Genomic DNA, 21259 nt, shown 5'->3' on the forward strand with positions numbered 1-21259 from the left:
AAGCTGGAATACTGTGAGGGGAGCTGCAGCCACCAGTGGTACTTTCTGCAGGTGGACAAGCCAGCCTGGACAAAGGGGAACAAAGACATTCCTTCTAACACAGAGCCAAAAAAAAAAAACACCTCACAAATAAACAAAAAGTTCAGTAAGGCTTTTTGGCATTTGAATAAATTTAGTTTTTCCCTTTATTTTATTCTCATCTTCTGAGCTTTGACTGGGACAGCACACAGAAATGATCACAATAGAATATCCTTGACCAGAAGGACAAGTCTGGGAAGTTTGTGCGGACACGAAGTGTTCGGGTTTCAGAAAGCCATGACTCACAGGACGCCCAGAACCTTTGCTCTGTCCTAATGGGAATTCTCACAGAAGCAGGACAACCAGCTGCTGAATACAAAGCACCTCTGCACCTGCTAATAATCTTTTTTGTTATTGAACCTCCCTCTGCATCAGACACTCGGTATTTGGCTGTTTCTTCCACTTGGCTTTGTGATGTTGCTGTCTCTATTTCTTGTAGTAGCACACCTGCCTCGTGACCCTTTTCCATAAGCCACCACAGACAACTATTACATCCTTTCCTATAGTCAACTTCCTGCATTCATAAATGGAAATTTAGAAGAAATTATTTGGAGGCTGGTGATATCTAAAGGTTCTGAGCTGGGCAAGGACATCTAGAAAGGCTCAGACTGTATTAACAGTTCCATCAGTCCCCCTGTTGCATTGCTTGTTCTGTGCTAGAAATTTACACCCAAAGAGAAAGGCTTTTTCTCAGCTACTGCACTGATTTCCTGTAGTGACCTACATGTGCTCTCCACTGTCTTGAGCCTATTGAATTTCACGTTCATTTCCCACCAACCTAATCACACTCATTCCTCTTCTCAGCTGAAGCCTCTCTCTTGCCACTGTGTCAGAAGATTCCTTCTGCCACTTGTCTTCAGCATATCTGTCCCCTTGCTCATCAGAGCAGCAGTCACAGCAGTCTTTGCTCCCACTCCCTGGCTTCCTCCTGAAACTTGCCCCTCCAGGAACTTTGCTGCCCCTCTCTGTACCCTGAGCCTTGCCTGCAGTGAGTGTCTTCAGTTACTCTGTGCAGTGTGGCACAGCTCAGCCCCTGCTGCCTTTCCCAGGAGCCCTTTGAAGGTACTTTACAATGGTTCTAGACAGGAAAATAATGTTGTGCAAATGGTTTCAGCAAAAAAACAAATAAAAAATTTTCTATTTTTGTTTTTATTCCAGAAAAGCAGAGAGAAATGGAAACCCAGGAGACATTCTTGGGTGAATCTCTTTTTTTTTTTTTTTTTTTTTTGTGAATTAGTGGACGGTCAGATCCACCTCTCAGTTTTCAGTGGACAAAACACGCATAGCAACTCTGTAGCTGTAAAGGTCATAAAGGGTCAGAGGAACATGCTATTCTTCTCATCATCCCTCTAAATTCTTCAGAAATCTCTCTATTGGATTTTATTGTTATTTTTTGTGGCAAATTGAGGTCACTCTGCTGGGTGTTGTATAACACGGACAGGCATGAATGTGGGCTGATGCTGCCTGCCAACCTTTGTGCCCAGTGATGGTACAAGACCTGCTGCTGGTGCAACCTTCCACATATGCAAGTTCCTTCTCAGGCTGGTTAACAATCACCCACTTCTTCCAGAAGTGAAGGGTCATGACCTCAACCTCCACACCCAGCTGCTGCATTGCCACCATAACAATAGCACCACTGCAACTAGAATGAGGCGATATTTTCCAGGGATTCATTCAGCAAGAAAGTCTCTGAAGTGTGTGAGATCTGAAGAGAGTAGTGAATGACAATTCAGCCTAAAGGCACTCTCTTTCTTCTTGGAAAGTGGAAGAGAAGAATAATATGATCTATTAAAAGGTATTATGTTTCATTCCTACACACTTTGCCCCTCCAATAAAAAGATGAACGAGAACAACTAGTTTGGCCAACATAGAGGTTTAGCAACTGTTCAATTATTTTGTGTTGGACAATAGGCATTTGGAAGCACTGGAGACAGTGGAAGGGAATTGGGAACAGCTGTTTAACCAGTCGTGGTTCTGCTAATATTGATTAGATTTCTTCTCCTTGTGCCACCATTGCCAGACCTGTAATTGCTAACATCTTTAAATGTGTAGGCATGACTGCTTGAGCCAAGTGATAATCAGATATCTGTGTGTTTAATTGTGTGCACAGCTGCAGTGTTAAATATTCAGGCAAACAATTCCTGCAGCAGTTGACTTCTTTCAAAATGTGACCCAGTGAACCCCTGCAGTCTGCTTGAACTGCAGTGACAGCCTTGCCAGTCAGGCACTGTGTCTGCTTCAAAGGCCAAGCTGTCATGTCTTACACACCCAATCTGCAATTCAAGCAGCCCCCTCTTCACATTCCCCAGTGTGCATCTGAGACATTCCCCCAGAGCCTCGTAGCCTTGCTCTGTCCTCACCATGTCACCTGCTTGAGAGGCTGAGACCTGGCATGGGCAGAGGGTGTCTGGGCAGGCTCTGTGCTTTTTCCATCCTGCGGCACCATCCCAAGGTGGGTGTGACCCCATCTGTCACTTAATACATGTGGGCCGGAAAAAAGAAAAAGCATCTGCTAGCTTGTTGCGAACTTAGGAGGAACCTGGGTCTTGTGATTAAGGAAATGACTGGGGGCCGAGGGCTCCAGACTTCAGGCTCTGCCTCTGACAGAAATGTCCAGATGGCCTTGGGCAAGTCACTTCACCACCTCAGGAGTCTGAATTTGTACTGTTTTCCTCCACCCTGTTGCCTGCCTCATCTCTTTGCATCCATGTGCCTGTGTACTCCTGAGAACCACTACTGAAATGCCTGAGCAATTAAAACCAGCAAGCTTTCTGGCATTAGGATTGTGATGGAGCCACCAACCATATTTTCCACTTTCACTGGAAAAGAAATCAAGTGTGCCACAAAAGAAAGCAAAAACCAACAATGAAAATCTCTGCTTGAGTTTTTCAGTTGGTGTAGCAAAGAATTATCCTGGTTTTCACTGTACATGTTGCCTCATGCAGCACAGTGCTGACCCTACGATTCTGCAACAACAAAACAAAGAGATCCCGCTTCTGAGAATAGTTTTTGTCATTAAAGCATTTTTACATTCTGGATTTGTAGTTCCAAGATGGGAATGCCTTCCCCCTGCACACCACTCTACTTCTGCCCAGACCATCATAATCTATAAGGAAGCTTGAAGAGGGTAGTGGGATGTGCTGTCTCATTTTTTGTCTGAGATTTGAAATCTGCTGCATTTTTTACAACTGAAGAAAAAAAGATGTGCTCATATATTAGTGTTAAATCTGTTTTCATCCCACACCTCCTTCCACATCTCCTCTCATTCCTTTTAAAGACAGCTTGACTGAGGATATGAAATACAATGTGGGGGGGTGGGAGGGGGGTCCATACATTTTTTCCCCTGAAGTAAATCAAGATCTTTGCTGTTTCACAGTCATTTTGCCTGAGCTATTTGCTTAGTCTTTCCTAGGTGCAGGCCTGGGTGTTTGCTGGGAGATTCAGGACTCAATTGAGCTGTCAGTCCTCACTTTCCTTCTCAGGGCAGCTGCTTCAGTGCAGCCATCATCAACCTAATACATGTGTGCAAACCAAACCAGGTTTGTGCTGAATGAAACTTGCAGCCATTACGGTGGTCCTTTTCCATTCCTCCTCCCGATCCTCCAAGGAGAGCTTCAGCTATCAATTATTTGAGAAATTGGAGCCTTCTCTGGGGCATGGGGAACTTTATCTTTGCATGCTGTGCATAGCAGTGATATGAACTGGGAGTCCCATAGGAAAAACGCTATTATTATTTAAAGAGCTATTGGGTGTCATTGCTCTGCCCTCCACAGAGGTCTCTGCAGCTTTCTGATTGCCTGGCTGTTTGGCTTTACACTGATTTACTGTACTTACATAAATAGGATGAATAATGTTTTTTGCAAATGGTAATTTCCACCCAGCTGTAAGCCCTCTCTTTATTCTGTGTGAGCTCTTGGGTGTTATTTTCTTTCCCATATCTACTTTGGATTGCCTTGATTCTTTTGGGCTTCAAGAGTCTCTCCAGTATCTTCAGGAAGCTTTGCTTGTGGAGCAGTAGCACTGGCAGGGGCTGGGAGACTTCATCTAGAATCACCATGTCCAGTTTTATCCCTCCAGTGCAAGATATCAGCAGAATGGAACAAAATGCTCTGGGTGGATGACCACCAAGATGGTCAAGGAGCTGGCGTGCAGGATAAAAATGGCTGAGAGATTGGACTTGTTCAGTCTGGAAAAGAGAAGGCAAGGGGAGATATTACTTCTCCTTTTCACCCATCTAGAAAAGAATATAGGGAAGGTGGAACCAGGCCTTTCTCAGAAGTGCACGAGATCCAAACAGGAAGAAAAGGATACAAGTTACAGCAAGAAAAATTCCTCTTTAGAAAGAAAAATACATTTCCCAGGAAGATGGTGCAGCACCAAAACAGGGCCCAGAGCATCTGTGGATGTCCACCACTGGAGACATTAAAAATTCAAGCGGACAAGGCCCTGAGCATCCTGCATTATCTTTGAAGTTTTCCTGCTAGGTGTAGAGCTTGGAGCAAACAGTATCCTACAGTACCTTTGCAACCTGAAATTCTGCAATCCTGATGTCTTTCCTGCCTCTCAGAAAAGTGCTGGGGAGAGGAGGAAAACCTCTCTCAGCTCTTCTTTTTGTGGCTATCCACAGTAAAATACACCTGGGAAAGGAGATCTCGACAAGATGGAGAATATAGTCCTCTCTCCCTATTAACACTACCTGATGTCACTGTCTTTTCCATTTGTGCAGAAATCTTTCAATAAGGAAAAAGGCAAATTGGGGTGTGCCTTGCATTTTCAGATGTTCCGTGCAAATGGCTTGTCTGTGGCTTCATCTATGAAATGGAGCCATTAGTAGAACCAAAATGCTCCCCAGAGTCATTCAGGACGAGAACACTTTCCCTTATGTCCTAGCTGCTTCTAACCACCAGAAGCAATTTCCCATCTCTGGGAGGCTTTTGCTATACACAGCATGTAAGTGATGGCCTAGGACGGCTGTGCGATGTCACCCTAAATCTCTTCTTTGTCGTGCATGATGAGTCAGAATAAATGCAATAAACTGCCATGTGTTGGTAATGGGAAAAGCAATGAAGCAAGGTCCAAAACAAAGAGCCGGCCACTTTGCAAATAATAAGTCTGCAGCTGATATCAGCAGAGATCAGAAAGCCATTGCAATCTTGTGGCCAGCATGTTCCCTCATATGAAATGGGCTGCAGGCTTTGGTCCAGCCCCTCGCCAGAGGCAAGTGTGGGGTGTAGAAGGGCTAAAACTGGTATGTCTGAGGCAGATTCAGCAGCCTATCTTTCCTACCTTTTAGTACTTTATAAGGATCTGGATGAAAATGTGTTGTTGGATGTGACGTGGGGGATCGTGGCTCTGGCATGAGACCAGTTCAAGTGTAGTAAGTAAGCTTGCTCATTCTTCCTTACCTCATTGCAAGAAGAGTTAGTGGGAGCATTTCATTCAGCATCAATGGGATTCACCTTCATTGCCCCCTTAGACAAAGTTGGCATGGAAGTCTTTTCCGTTAGAAGCCCTTTTCCTGCTTCTCTGTTCTGACAGCACCTCAGGCCAGACCGAGAGTGGGTGCTGATCTGTCCATGCCTATGCCTTGCAATAAACTCCTCCAAGAAGTCCACTTGTTAGGCTCAAAAAGCCAGTTTGTTTTAGGATGCTGATTGAAGTGATTAAGCTTTTAAGAGATGGAAGAAACTCAGAAAAGGAAAAGAGAAGCAGTGAGGAGAGTCTTTTCAGGGCACCACAGGCAGGGCAGTGAGTTAAGAAATTATTCAGTTTGCTGGGAGTATTTCAGACAAGAAAGCAGGTTTTTGATTGGGTGAGGATTGTGAGAGTGTGACCTGTGGTAATGACAGACCATTTGACTGTTCCTGTGCCCGTCTCCTACACTGACCAGAATCTTTTCAGGCAAGGGGCATATTTCCACAGCAGAAGTTTAAAAATTCAGAGAGATGAGAGAGGGAGCTATATCTTTCTCTCTTTCCTACCTTTCCACAGCTCACATCAACAGCTTGTCTCTCCTTGTTATGATTTGTACAGAACAGACAAACAGCCCCATGGTAAGCCCATATCTCCTCAAAACCCACCTGGAGAACCCAGGTCTGACCTACTGCCTCCCTTGTACTGCCAAAACCTTGCAGGGCTTCTCAGCCTCATTAAGCCCAGTCACTTAAGAAATAGGAAGCTGTGGCCATATTTATTCACATCATTCACATTATTCATATATTATGGATTTATTTTTCCTTTCCCTACCCTGACCCAATGTTGAAGCACATGTGCAGACACACACATTGGCAAGCTGAAAAACAAGCGGGCTACAGTGAGCATTTCATGTAACACCTTTATAGGATTAAATATTTGAACAGTTCCATTAATCTTGCAATTGGCTGCACTGAACTGCATTACCTGCACTGGCAGCAGCCGGAAGAACGAGTGCCTGACCATGCTTCTAAGGCGTTTACTCTCCTTTCACACTTTGCAGTCCCTGGTAACCAAATCTAGGGAATCTTTTACAGAGCTGACATCCACTGGAGACAGTTCTGTCCTCAACATCCTTTGCAAATTACTTCTTGAAAGAGGTCCCCTCTTACTATTTCTCTTCTTTTGCCTTCCAGTAGACAAGCAACCAGCAAACTGTATAGAGTATGAAAAACATGAGACAGGGAATGCAGGCAAATGGTCCAGGTGGAGGGGATCCATCTCTTCATCAACCTCTTTCCCCATGGTTATCTCCTTCCAAATGGATTACAAATCAGTGCAGATGAGTATCTGAGATATCAGCCTCAGGCCCTGTCTTGAGACCCATTTCTGATCCTGGTCTGTTTTTACCTAGTTTCCTCACCAGTGGGGATGTGGTTGCATGGGCTCAGCTGAGAGGTGCTGAGTGCTGGTACTGGTATTCCTGGGTTGAGGGTCTGGCTCAGATCCACTCAGCACACCTCGTCTTCCCCTGAATCCTCTGCTGTCCCTGTCACATTCAGGAAAGAGCACTGGATGTGAGAGGTGGTTCCAGTTCCCTTGCCATGCTCTATCCTATTGCAGGGCAAGGGCAAACCATCTCTACTGAAATGAGTGATGTGTGAGTAGAGGCAAGTTGACACAGGTGGGAAGAGGAAAATCGGGCTTAAGGTTTGTGTGCAAAGTGTAATAATCTGACAGTTTCTGCAGACTGCATAATGGACCTGCTCAATGTAAAACTAATTCAGTTTCTTGTGATTCTGGAACACCTCCTCATTAAAACTGTACGTTCACCTTTCTAAAGAAGTGACATATAAGAATGTGCATATTGCATCATATTAGAAAGCTGGGGAAAATTGCAAGCACCATCTCACTTTGCTAGGTACAGCAAACACTGTTGGCATCCCTAACATGAAAGTTTTTAATTTGATAGTTTACATTCCATTAGCATCCCTCATCTATCAAACCTGAAGTGCATAAATGTAGCATGGCATACAGTACTTTGCATTTGCAAAGATGCTGCTGTGAGGTGCATAAGAATATATTTCTTGAGGCTCTCAAATGCCATTTTCAACATGATCTTGCAAAACTAGAAAGGAGACTGGAAGTGGATGGGCTGTACTGACATTATGAGAAAGACATTACAGAGTTACATTTCACAGCCTCAACACAAACATGCCTGTTTACCTACTGACCAAATGATTGCCTTATCTAATGGTACATCTAGTCTGATATTGTACACTTCCCAAAAACATCACTGACACTTGACTAAGAAGCAAGGAAGAAAATAATGCCCACAAAAACATTTTCCCAGAGGAAGCTACTTCCTGATGTTTTAGACAGTGATCAGCATATGACCAAACATCAGTGTCTTTAGTTTGTTGAACTCACTGATCAAAATTTTCAGATACTTAGAGGTCCTTAAAGATCTCTATTTTGGGATCTAAAATTGACAATCCCATAATAGATAATGAATTTTTAGCTTCTAGGTGCTGAGTACTCTCTGAAAATTATGCTCTTTTAAAAGAAAGATGCCAGAGTCCTGCTGCCCAAAACCACTACATGTTTTGGAAAATACTGGCTGCTCCTTTTGCAGAAGATTAGCAGCCTCTTGGGATGAGTGAAAAAGGTTACTTCTCCTTTCATCTCTGTGCAGAAGTGCATTGGTGCAGACTCCCACTGCAGATAATTCAAAGGCTTACATATAAGGTTGGTTGTCCTCTGTTATGTGTTTGATTTTATGCATAATAGGGGGCCTTCTTATGGCCCATTTGACACTAGGCAATAATATAAGCACAAGTAGTGGCTGAATGTAATTAAAGGAGGACAAGAATCCTTAGACAGCTATTTGTCTCGGCAGCACAGCACTGTCCAGTGGGACTCTTTTGCAGAAAGCCACTCAGGCAAGGTCAGACTTTGATAAAGAATAGATATCCTGTGACAACTTGAGCTGCACAAGATAAAATAAAAGTAATCACCCGTGATTCAAGATAAAAACCAGCTTCCCTGAGCTCCTAATGTTTTTTTCCTCTGGTCTTTGTACAGCAAGCATTGCATCAAGGCTCACCTGTCATTAGAGAGTGCTTGGACTATTCCCTGACTTAGTTACACAACAGCTTCTCTTTGAAGGGAGATTTCATTTGTGATGCTGTGGATACCATGATGGTTTTTGAGTCTTATATATCCTCAGTCGTAAATGGGGTTAATTTAGATGGCAGGTGTGTTTTGGGGAGGGATCACTGCTTCTGCCAAACCATGGCTCAGTAGTCTAACCTGATATGAAGAGGCATTGCCTGAAATCCTTCCATGATTTTGTTCTTGGCTCACAGGAGTGATACCTGTGCAGGTGCTCACACTGGTGGGCTTACAGAGCCAGCGCTGCTTGGCTACACTTCAGATGCTGAAGTGGCCAAACTCAGCCTTGCTCCTGTTGTGCCTCCTGACACATTAGGAGACCAGACTTCTCCTGGAGACATCAGGAATCTTGAAGCTCCTGAGATTTACTGGGAAGAAGGGGCTTCTCTAAGTACTTAAAAAGGAGCTGAGATCTATGTCTATTGAGATACTTCAGGGGACTGGTCTTTCCATAATGCACTTCATTGGCCTTCATCACACAAAGCTTCAGGGATCAGCCTGTATCCAAGTCTGGTGTCTAAGGAAAGAACTAAAGAAAAAGCTCTATTTAAAGTACTCATGAGATTTGCAACTGTGGGATTTGCATGTGCATTTTATGGTCTCCCCTGTCTCTTTAATTTGGTTAAAACAGAGCATCACCGTGTATGTGAGAAACCTGCATGGATTTGAACCAGGCAGTTGAGCCAAAAATCTGGATTCAAACACAATCTGTGCATCAGAGTGGGGATTTCTTCCTAGCCTCAGAGCATCTTCTGTGTCTTCATCCCTGCTAAGTGTAAACAAGCAGACAAAATGCACCAAGAAAAAAAAGTCCACCAAGAGAAACTTAGCCACTGTCATTAGCAGAAATTTGCAAGAAACAACAGAAAATGACAGCACACAAATCCCAAAAGGCGTTGTTACAGACAGCACTGCAGATGCGAGCACAGAGAGCAGATGCTTTGAGACCAGCTGTGAAGGACCGAAGTCAAACAAAATCAGTTACCTTGGGCTGATTCAGAGCAACCAAGGAGAGCTGAAAACCTTGAACCATGAGGCCTATAGCTCCTTCCAGCAGCTATCAGCCAACACCTACATGTGTAAAGAGGCTGAATCCTCCACAACTCAGATTGATCCTCCCAATCAGATGCACTTACAGGTCCCTACAGGAAGCTCCTCATGAGATAGGGATAACAGGATATCTGCCAAGAGCCATGTGTTCAAAGTAAACTCGTTCATGGCGGCATCCATTTCAGAGTAGTATTTCAGTGTATAGGGGTGGATTTGGAGTTTATTTTGGGGAGTCATTAAATACTTGGCTCACCCTTTCTTCTTTGCAAGATGGCAGTCCTGGTATTGTTCACTTACGGGGTAAAGTGCTGCTATGCACTCTCCTCCCCCAGATCTCTCTCCTTCTATTCTCCAAGAGGTTTCACATGTACCCTCCAGCTATGGTCAATATCAGAGTCTGTTTTGATAGCATCAGTCTGTTTGCATCTCTACAGTGTTGGTATTTAGTGAAATGCTTGTACCATACACTGTGTGCCTGCTTCCAATCTATTCTTCTGGCAGTCAGCTTTCATGCAATGCGCCCCCTTGAACTTGCCTTTTTTTCTCCACAGTCTTGTGACGTAGATGGAGTCAGCTTCAGACAGAGTCCTCTTGTGGAGGAGGCAGATCCTAAATTCAGGTGGCAGCTTCCACTCCCTTTTGTATCTCATCTGCAAATTATCAGAGGTAAATTGCCTCTGTCATTTCCTTTAGGATGCCTTCAAAAGGTCACCGGAGACCTCTATCTTCTTTCACATGTGGAAATTCAATTTTGGAAAATACAGGTTCCCCAATACAATGCGCTGGGGTGCCTTTGGAGTGTGGCAAGCTGTAAGTGGAGTCAGCACAATGCTTCTGTGTGAAGAGAAAATGCATTTCTGAAAGGAGACAAGCACCTTTCAAACCTGAATGCGTCATACAGAACTTAGTGCCTCTGCTGTTGTTGCAGGTGACCTTTTACTCTTCTGAGCGGGTCTTGAGCCCAGAAAGAGGCCAGCACCTTTATGTCACATATTTAAAGCAAGACATCCATCTGAGGCTGCAGAGCCAAATCACAGCTGTGTTTTAGCCCTGGGACACATACAAATTCACATAATTTTATATGTGTACATTACATACCTGTGAACTCACACATATACATACACATTAATATATGTGAACTGCATTTTTGTGTATTTCTGTTACATAGCAGTGAAGGAGGTTGGCTTCTTTCATTGAAGCCAGCACGTGAATTTTTCAAAGCAGAAAAACAAAAGAAGCAAACCCTGCAAGCTCACATGGCTCAAAAGTGGTTTCTAATTACAGTCACTGTTACAGATCACCACTGCTGAGGGATGCAAAAGAGAAAAGCTGAAAGCTGAGGGCAGAATTGCCAGCAGCTTTCAAAACAACATGTGGACTGGCAATGCAGAGTGTGGAAAGCTTTAGTACTGAAAGCCTCCAAGCATGAGAGACAAACAGAAATAGGGAAGGGAGAAGAATGCACTGGCTTGTCACACCATCGCTGGCAGGACCCCAAAGTGAAATCTTTTCACCTATGTTTACTCATTAAGTAACAAAGAAGAAAAAACCTTGAAATGTGAACTGCTACCAGGCCTATGAATGGGATTTCTGTGGAGCAAAGAAAGTAAATAATCAGAATTGGAATATTATATCTAGTGTTTATTCAATAGTTTGCTGAAGCATTCACACTATGAACCAAAACAGACTTCATCTCATCTATGCCAAAATAAAGCTCAGTTTCTGTGCACACAGAGAGCCATAGGATCAGAATTGAGATCACTGAGCCTTTTTTACCATTCATTTATACTGGTTTTACACTATATTTAGTTTGCAGTTATTGCAGCCCAGTGGAATGGAGAATACATCTTAGTATATTCAATATTTACAGAAGAAAAGCCAAGCAAAATTGGATAATACTTAATAGGAACTGTAATACAGACCAGTAATATTCTAGAGACAGACTGCCACAACTAAGAGTTGTCCCTTTCTGTTGTTTATTAACCTTTGACTAACATTTATTTTCCCTGAAGTCAAACTTATTACAACAGTGTGATAGATTTCAGTTTGAAACATCTCAACAGATTTGAATAAAAATGGATATGACCTCCATGGAAGCAAGCATCTTGAGGAACTCCTGCTTCAGGCAGAATCCTGCCCTGGGCAACATGAGACATCTCAGGGTTTAAAAGGAAAAAACAGGAGAAAAGGATATGCAGGTGATGTCAGGGGCCAAAACATAGCAGAGAAAGAGGACAGTGATAAGTGGTCCCAGAACAGCCTGTATATTGATATCCCTGGGATGGGAAAAAATTATAGGGCCTTGGAAGTGGAGCTTTAGTCTTTTTTTCTACCATTCTTTCATGGGTAGTATTCATCTTCCTTATTATCAGCCATTTAAAAATTAGTCTGGGGTCATCATCTAGGCTTGTGTAGACAGTAAAGAGAGCGAACAACCTAGTACAGGATCAATGAATTTACTTCTTGAAGTATATTTTTCTGTCTCAGCCAGGTTATTTAGGGAGTTGTCTAACTTTTAATGGCTGCTGTTAAGCAAGATGATTCCCACCCTTAGTGGGTGTGACTTTCTGCTGGAAGTGTGGATATATTCCTCCGAATGAATTTGAATTTTGAGACATTCTGCAGGGGACAGCATAGATAAAACACAGAAACAATCTCAAGAAGAGCTGTGGGATTAGACTGGCCTCAGACATGGTGGGAGTCAGAGGTTTAAACTGAGAGCAGGTCTTTAAGACAGTCACTAAATATGGTCGTATGCAATTAGTGGCGATAATGAGATGGAAACACTGCACTGAAAGCTGAGTCTCTGCCTTGTCTGGAGTGACACAGCTGGGCCAAAAGTGGGACCTAGAAGTTGTGGCTGTTTTTCCACCAGCTTATTACAGAGCCACAGTGTGCTCAGGGTAGGACAGGGACTGGTGACTCTGTACAAAGATTTTTATTCAGTTCAAGCCTATCTATCAGTGCATCTATCAAATGGAGACCCAGCTCTGAAAGAACATGATGAAAAGCAGATGCAAAGGGAAAACCTTTGTGTCACTGGAAGCATTGTCACTGAATTCTGCAGCACTTTACCCCAGTGTAAAAGGAAGTTCAGCCACTGCATTTGCTGAGCTATAAAATTAACGGCTAAAGACATAACGCAGACACTACAGAAACTCTGAGAAGAAATGATAACAGGGTGGAAAATTAAGAACCTAAATGAAACCAAGAGCTGAGGTTGATACTATTAAAACATATTTTTTTAATTAGAAAATCATATTATTAAATCTTTTCAACCCAAGACAAAAGTGTTGTCTTTCACAGAAAATCCTATCTTGTGATTTTTCCTGCTCCTCCTCATTTATTCTGATCTTACTTTTCTCTCTCTAGGAGATGCATTTTCTTCCATAGCTACTTGCATTTATGTGTCCTCACTTAAATCATCAGCATTTTCCATCATTGTCTTCGCAGTTTCTTGTAAGTCTGCTGCAACAGATATGGCCATTCCCACATCTCCTTAGCTCTCTTATCCAGGCAGATATTGACTCATGACTGTGCAAGCCATCCCAGTACTGATGTCTCTGGAAAATCAGGTCTGTGTATAGACTTCTATCCAGAAGAGCTAAATAGGGTCTAGAATTTGATTTTATTGTTTTCTAAATTATTCTGTGTCATGTGATATTATTTTGGCCCATATACACTCTCCCGACATTTCTATTTACTGTTTATTTGATACCACTATTTTCCTTTTCTTTTTCTCCCATTTCCTCTCTGGAACACATGCTGGACAGATGAAGGAACTTATAACAAGGAACTTACTACAAGGACATCCTTGGACAATGTGGGGGACCTATAATTTATGGATGGGGGAACAAAGCACAAAGAAACTCAGTGACTTGATCACAGTAAGAAAGCCACAGAAAAAGGGAGGGATTGACTTTGAGTGTTCTGACCTCATGCTTAAGGTACAGATCAACTCTTCCAGATAAATAAATGAATGTAACAGTAGGCATTATTGATAAACTAACATGTTCATCATGTTTTGACTATGCTATCTATCAGAAAATCCTAAAGATTTCACCCAGAATTGATCTGCAGTGGCATCTTTTACATTTTCTGTGAGTTTTTTGTTGTTGCTGGTTTTTTGTTGTTGTTGTTTGGTTTGGGGGTTTTTTGTTTTTATTTTCTTTTTCTCTTCATGGAGGGGCAAAGAAACTGAATTAAAAAAATGCAGAAAGGCATAAAAGTGCTGGTTTCCATCACACCTAGTCCAAGGCTACTTCTCTTTTCAGGAGGACAAGAGGCTTATTTCAGGGAGGAGCAGAACTGGAGGGTGCTGGCTGGGGAAGATGACACTTTGACTTCTACAGGCTGCCTTCTCAAATGCAGAAGACAAAACTTGTGTCTCACTGAAAGGAAAAGCATTCTCTAGTACCAGCTTCTACCAGCTTGCTTTCCACTACCATTTTTAAAATTAATATGTTATTGTGCTCTTTTCTACTTCATGTAGATTGTCAAGGACTCTCCATGTTACCTAGAAATAGCACATAATGTTACATTTTAATAAAAATAAACTAAACAGCTTGATGCTGCTTGCTAAACACTGTCTACTTAACTCCTTGGTATCCAGATTTTTGCAGAAAGCAGGTTGTATTAACAACCATCATGATATTGGAAGTCTTTGGCATAGTTCCTATAAAGCATGTTAGCTATTTCAGGTGTTAAGGAGCAACTCTTCCTTTGTGAAATGGTCTTTTCTATATATTGTTGAGGACTTCATACAGACACGGTGCTATTACATCTGTCTGCATGCTCTGGGTGTGTTGGTGCAGTGATCATTTAGTTGGCTCTGAAAGCTTTTCTGAGTCTTTCACTGACAGCAACCAAATGAGGATGCATTACTTCAGGTAGCATCAGGATGCTCTCTGCACAGTGCTTTGGGTCTCCCCTGGATATAGGTTGCCAGGTCCTTCAGTTTTCTTGACGTTCTCTCTGCCTATAATACTTTCTAAGGACAGCTTGTAGCATATGGCCTTGAACTAGATACCTCCCTGAAAACCTGTCAGCCCTCAGACACCTCGCAGAGGAAGTGTCAGTTCTTCTTATCATGATAATTTCATTTTTCTAACCGGCTGCAATATAACTCCTTTTCAACTGCATCAGTGTTCTCTCCTTTTCACCCGGGAAGCACCCTAGCTGCTGACACATTGGCATTTGCTCCATTCTTGTTCCTCTGCAGCTGGATTGAAGAACCTAAAAAACACAGTTAAATTCTTTCAGTTTGGGTTCCTTGAATCTCATGCATTAGGAAGTTCTTTGCTATTTGTGCTGATTTCTAGGCTCATTTCAGTTTCATTCTCAAATGACACATATTTGTTCCAGTATCAGTAGCACTGTATCACAAAGTGATGATTCTTTGTGGACTAAGGAATTATTTCACTTTAAATGGCAAAACTTGAACAAGATTGAATAACTGTTTCCAGAAATTTCTCTGTGTGCATAACAGTTGAGATGCATTCACTGTCTCAGGTTTTTCTTCTCGATTGTTTGTATGCCTGAGCTCCTTAGAAGACTAATAGCAAAATTTTGGAAGCCTTTTTCTGTCCCCTCCCTGATTTCCTTTTAGCACAGCAGCCTGCATTTACTGAAGGCTGAGCTTCTTCCCAAACTTTTGTTGATTAACTAGACACATACACACAATTTCTGGTAAAAAAATATTCTTTATTTCCTGACCTCACAGACATGGCATAAGTGGAGTTGTAAAAGTTCAATCTCCAGTACCCTGGCACTCCTCACTGTTTATGATTCTGTTTTCCAACCTGTTTTAGTGAAATCTGCACTTAGGCTGATAAAGTCTTTTTCCATGCTGCCTGTGAAGGAGTTAGATATGTTTATCTGAGAAACTGTGATAGATTATCCAAACCTCAGCTTTCTAGAAATCTCCAAGATTTTTGTTTCCTGTTGAGGAATGGTGAGTGTGGTAGTTTCCAAGGCAGAGGAGAGAGAAGGGTCCACTGGGGGAGGACTTATGCTCTCTTCAAGGAGAAACTCCCTAATCCCTTTCTACATAGCAAATGTGCAGTGACAGTTCCCTGTGTCCCTGTTCCTTTGGATAACATCAGGAAAGCAAGGAGGTCATTACATGCTGAGAAAAGCAAAAAAGCTCCTGCCCTCTGGCAATCCTTACTAGAAGCAGCGATGTGTCCCACTCACCCGAGGGATGCATTGCGGAGAAAGGGATGGTAACACATCACATCAGAGGGATGGTGAGGGATGCTGCACAGGTATAAGGGAGGCCAGGAAGGTAATGGCTTTTATTAGACTGGCCTATTAATGCAGAAAAAAATAATAAGCCATCAGGTTTTAATCAACCACAAACCAACTGCCCAAACAAATGACTTCATAGACCATTATGCCCTGGCACTTTTCCATCGAGTATTTGCATGAGAATTTTGCCTTATAAATGTGGAGAACTGACATCTGTACAAAGAGAAGGAACTACCTAGGGAAAATCTCCTACTGGGATTCCTTTCAGTGAGAGGACTTAGACTGCTCAGGGTAGCTACCAACTGATTCTGCAATTTGCTGCCTCATTTAATTTTCTCAACCTAGTATTACATAATCAATAATATCCTGGAGTCCCTTAGACAAAAAGTGCAGACAGTATACCTTTCCGGCTTGTGTTGTTTATGTTTAACTGTGGATTTCATTATCTTGTAATTTCCTTACTTACTTCTCTACTGGAGGTAACACTGGATTAATCTGTCTCCACTTCTTATAATTTGGTAAGGAAAGGTTTAACAGTAAGAAATTATCAGTTTTCTAATGCACATTGCTGGTATATTCATGTGCCAGAATTTAGAAGTTTTTTTATTATGTACTTTATTCTGGTGTCCATTTATCTTGCTTTTTTGTAGTTGGGGCTGAGGTGTGATACTGTACATGATGGTGAATTTTGAGATCTGTCTGGAAAGCAGGAATTTATGTTGCTTTCTTGTCATTACTTTTCCCATTCCTAATCCTTTTTTAATACATTTAAGACATTTTTGTACATCTATAATGCTTTTTACAAGATTACTCTTTGCTAAGATATGAATCAGTAATTACAATTTATGGCCTTTGGCTTTAGCAAGAAAAATAACAATAACGTCAAGGTAAAGCAAATATTGAGTGGTGTGCTCTTATTATAACGAGGAGTCATGTTCGGTACAAGAGACTGTCTCGGTACAAGAGATGTGGAGTGGGTCCTGAAGAGGGTGACAAAGAATATTAAGGGACTGGAGCATCTCTCTTATGAGAAAAGGCTGAGGGAGCTGGGCCTGTTCAGCCTCAAGAACACACAATTGAGAGGGGACCTCATCAGTGTCTGTCAGTATCTGAAGGGGGGGTGCCAAGAGGATGTTTCCAGGCTCTGCTCAGTGGTGCCCAGCAATAGGACAAAGGGCAACAGGCAGGAATTGATGCACAGAAATCTCCACCTGAACATGAGGACAAACTTCTTTACTGTGTGGGTAACTGAGCATGGGAACAAATTGCCCGGAGAGGTTGTGGAGTCTCCCTCCCTAGATTTACTCAAGAGCTGTCTGGATGCAATCCTGTGGCATGTGCTCCAGGATGACCCTTCTTGAGCAGGGAAGATGGAGCAGATAATTCACTGTGGTCCCTTCCAACCTGACCCATTCTGGGATTCTGTGATATGTTAACTGAATACAACTAACCAATCTGACACACAATTGGGACAGTAGACATGAGACTGATGTATTATCAAGGGAAAGAAAGGGAATTCACTGTAGTTCAAAATAAGCAAAACCAGATGAATTATATGATTAAGGAATTAAAGATTGTAACTTCCCCGTGGAATGAGCATTACTGTTATAGAGAGTCTAAAAACTGAGATCATGTTCCCAATATACAGTTATATAAAAAGGGTGTAGTTTTCAGACTAGGTTGGTGCTAGATTTGCACTTTTAGAGTTAGTTATCTGAAAATATTGATGTGAACTGCTCCCAGTGAAAGCAGTGAATAGCTGAATAAAACCATAAAATATCTTTTCAAGGCGAGTCAGGAGCAGTCTGGTTTCAGAAGCTGTGAGACAAAATCAGATCCAGTGTGACCTGCATTTCCGAAAAATAAAACCGCTTAATATGGATGTCTAAGTAGGGATGTAGGCTCTGCATAGAGATAAGTTCATTAAGAACTTGAGAGTGAAAATCTGTTATCCTCCTCTCAGAAAAATATTTTACTGAAGACCTGGAGTTGTATCAAATGTTTACACGGCATGTAAGAAGTCCGTGTATCCCACCCAGCCATCGCTATACTAGTGAAAGCTATTACTCAGTTTCGAATAGTACTTTTTTTTTTTTTTTTTTTTGTCCTGGTCATTAGAGGAATCATTTTGAAATGAGGATGTAAAAAGTGACACTTGACTTTCACAGACACAGCACAGAGGATGCCTGATTTCAGAAGGGGTTTGAACGTTGTGCATATGAAGCATAGCCAGTGTGAATTTTATAGTACAATTAATAGAAAGGTAAAATGTTACACAAGATCAAAACTAGATTATAACTCTTGTACGCTCCTTTCAATATAAAGTAATAAACTTAATCCTTCTCTTAATTACTCTGGTGTAAAGACAGAGTAACCCAACAAAATTAATCCCAAAATGTTAGGTGAATTAATGTATTAGTCATATGGTCATTTAAATCGAAAGGGTTAAGAGGTTGCGGACAACATGTCCTTCACCAGCCAAGAGGTGCTGGCATAGTCTTTATGGTTTTTGCCTGGAACAGGCTTCAGTTCTGCCCCACCTACCAAAGAAACCTTTATTTTATTCTCACCTCATTATATACTATGCAAACAAGTTGGACTGCTAGTCTAGATTTATGAATGCAGTGAGGTATAACACAGTGGAGTGAACTCTAGCTTGTTTGACTTAGAGAGGAGATATGTAAATTGCCAGCAGTCTTCAATAATTTAGTCTGATATGACAGTATGATGAAAGCTGAATAAACTGCCAAAAGCTGTGGTCTTGCCTTCTGCACTTATGATCTGGAATTGAGATTTTGCTGGAAATTATTAAGTGGACTTCCCTGTCTGATGGAAGAAGGTAATAACATGGTTATTATTAATACTCCATTAACAAGCACGTGGTGTTAGCTGAAAAGGAAAAAAGCAATTTCTCTGAGGGGAGCAAACAAGTTTAAAAGCTCCTGCCCCTTTTGCAGTAGAATAAACGTGACAAGGCACAAAAGCCTGAGACATTAGCAGGATGATCACCATTAAGCTATTAATCGTTTTCCATTTTATTGCCGAGGGTTTTATCCAACACAACGCAATTAATTACATCTTTCCTGATACATCTAAAGTTGAATCCTGAAAAGCTTTTTGGTGTTAAATAATACAACATAGTAGACACTATAAATTACAGGAAATGCTGGTGTGATGGATGTTGGATGGTGAATAATTTACGAAGATTAGAACACAGCAAGGAGAGGAACCAGTGGTGGAGCAAAAAATCAAAGTGGAAAAGAAGTCTTCACAGGAGAGCTGAAGAGTTAATGGAAGAGGCAGATCTAGGAAGTTATTTCATGTGGCTTAAAAATAAAAAAAGTTTCTATGCCAGAAATATTCTCATACTGGAAGATATGCTGAAACTGTTAATTTGTGACTGATGTAGAAATGGTCTAGTTAGTAGTGCAAAGGAGTCCAGAAAATTTTGAAAAAAAATTGATCTTTGGAAAAAATCCTTTGCAGGAGTGGGGGGTTCACTTCTCCATGTGTCTTCAGGGAAGGCCAGAAAGGAAAATGCCATTCTTCTCCAGTCCTTGGAAAGGTCACATTTTCATCTGGTTCTGGAGTAGTATCCAAGCAGCCCTGTCTGATAGCTGCCGCAGTCCTGGCTGAAAATTTCACAGCCATATTATGTACCCTGAGGAACAGGGTTGTACCATGGATAAGATTATCCTACACTGAGCTCCAGAGCTGCTGCCACAATAAAGAAGAACTGGTGCACTTCTGGTGAGTAATACTCCATTAGAGACTCCATTAGGTGATGTGCTGGCCTCTGGAAGGTGGAACGAGGGACTGCCACGGCATGTTTACTACCACCACCAGAGGAGCAATTTAGGATGACATTGTGAAGTGTAATCAGTAATAAATCATTAATTAATGGCTTTTAAATGGTCTGAGTTCAGTACGTGGTGGTGAGGCTGTCAATGCAGCAGTTATTAAAAAATTCATGTGTTCTTGGTCATAGAACTGATAAATACTGTGAAGTGCTCTTCGATTACCAAGTGGCTGGCAGTTCGCTTGCACACCACATTTCTGTTTCTAGTTGCCAATAAATGATGGCTGTGCCCACGTTTTTCAGGCTCCCTGTAAGCACTCAGCTGCTGTTTAGCACTTGTGGGCACACTGGCAGAGTATATTTCCTGAGTGATTGGAGACTAATTTGAATGCCTGACACATAGCCTTGGCTCTCTTCACCTCTCCCTCCCTTCTCTAGCCTCCCAGCCCCAGCTTTTACAGAGTCAGTCAGGCTTACACAGACTAGGTATTAGTAGATTTTGCTCTTCTGCCATTTACCTGATGTCTGGTCTTCAACAGATCAGAAGCACATATATTTGAGAGCTGCTTCATTGCTAAAGTGAAGGAAATGATGCAATCACCCACCTGCACAGAGCACTTTGATATCTAAGAATGAATTATATATTGTCATAAATTTGTGTTTTGGGGAGTTTTGCAGACCTGAAGAACCTGATTTGTTCAGTAGAGCATTAAATCCTGTTTTTCTATAAAGTAAAAGGGAAGACATAGTATAGACAGCTGATTCAATTTGCCTCCTCCCCCCCCCTCCCCCCCCTTCATGCTGGCACTGCTATTGTGGTTTTTCACCCACAGAGAGTTATTTCACTGCAATGATGGAAGAGGCATAGATTAGCTGCTGAGGCCATGATTTCCAGGCACCGACTGATAATGAAACATCTTTTAATACCAGCACTTGAAATTCACTGTGTACACTAAAGAGAAGGTGAGATGATTTCTTAGTAGAGAAATTGCTTCTGCAAGAAAGAAGGTTTGTTCCTGCTAGCTGATGCCAGCTGGCTTCATCAGAGGATGTGAATGGAGCCATTGCTGGACTGCAATTCAGGACCTGCCCTTTCTCAGGCTTGCTCTAGGCTGATCGTCAGAGCAGTCCTGCTGGAGGAGGAGAACAAATGCAAACCTCCCCAGGCAGAGAAGGGAACTGAATCCCTCTTTCAAGACAATAAAAAAATGCTTGAGCCATCAGATGCTGGGGTGCTCTGGGATAGAGCCCTTGCCCCTCTGGTGCAAGCTGTTTGCTTCTGCGTGACTTGGTTAAACAATCCCTGTCCCAGAGCGGCTCCACAAGGTATGTACTCTTAGAGGAAAGAAAGGCAGTTTCTAGTCACTGCTCAGAAAGGGGATTATGAAATAAAGCTACAAATCTGAGAGAATTCAGGTCAATTCAGGTTGATGAACTGCAAAACCAGAGGTGTGCCTCAATGCAGGCTGTAAACAAGTGTGGGCTCTTCGAGAGTGT

This window comes from Corvus kubaryi, unplaced genomic scaffold (assembly GCF_017639235.1).
Source record: "Corvus kubaryi isolate FWS band 111438036 unplaced genomic scaffold, C.kubaryi_AGA036_p1.0 76, whole genome shotgun sequence".
Taxonomy (NCBI): domain Eukaryota; kingdom Metazoa; phylum Chordata; class Aves; order Passeriformes; family Corvidae; genus Corvus; species Corvus kubaryi.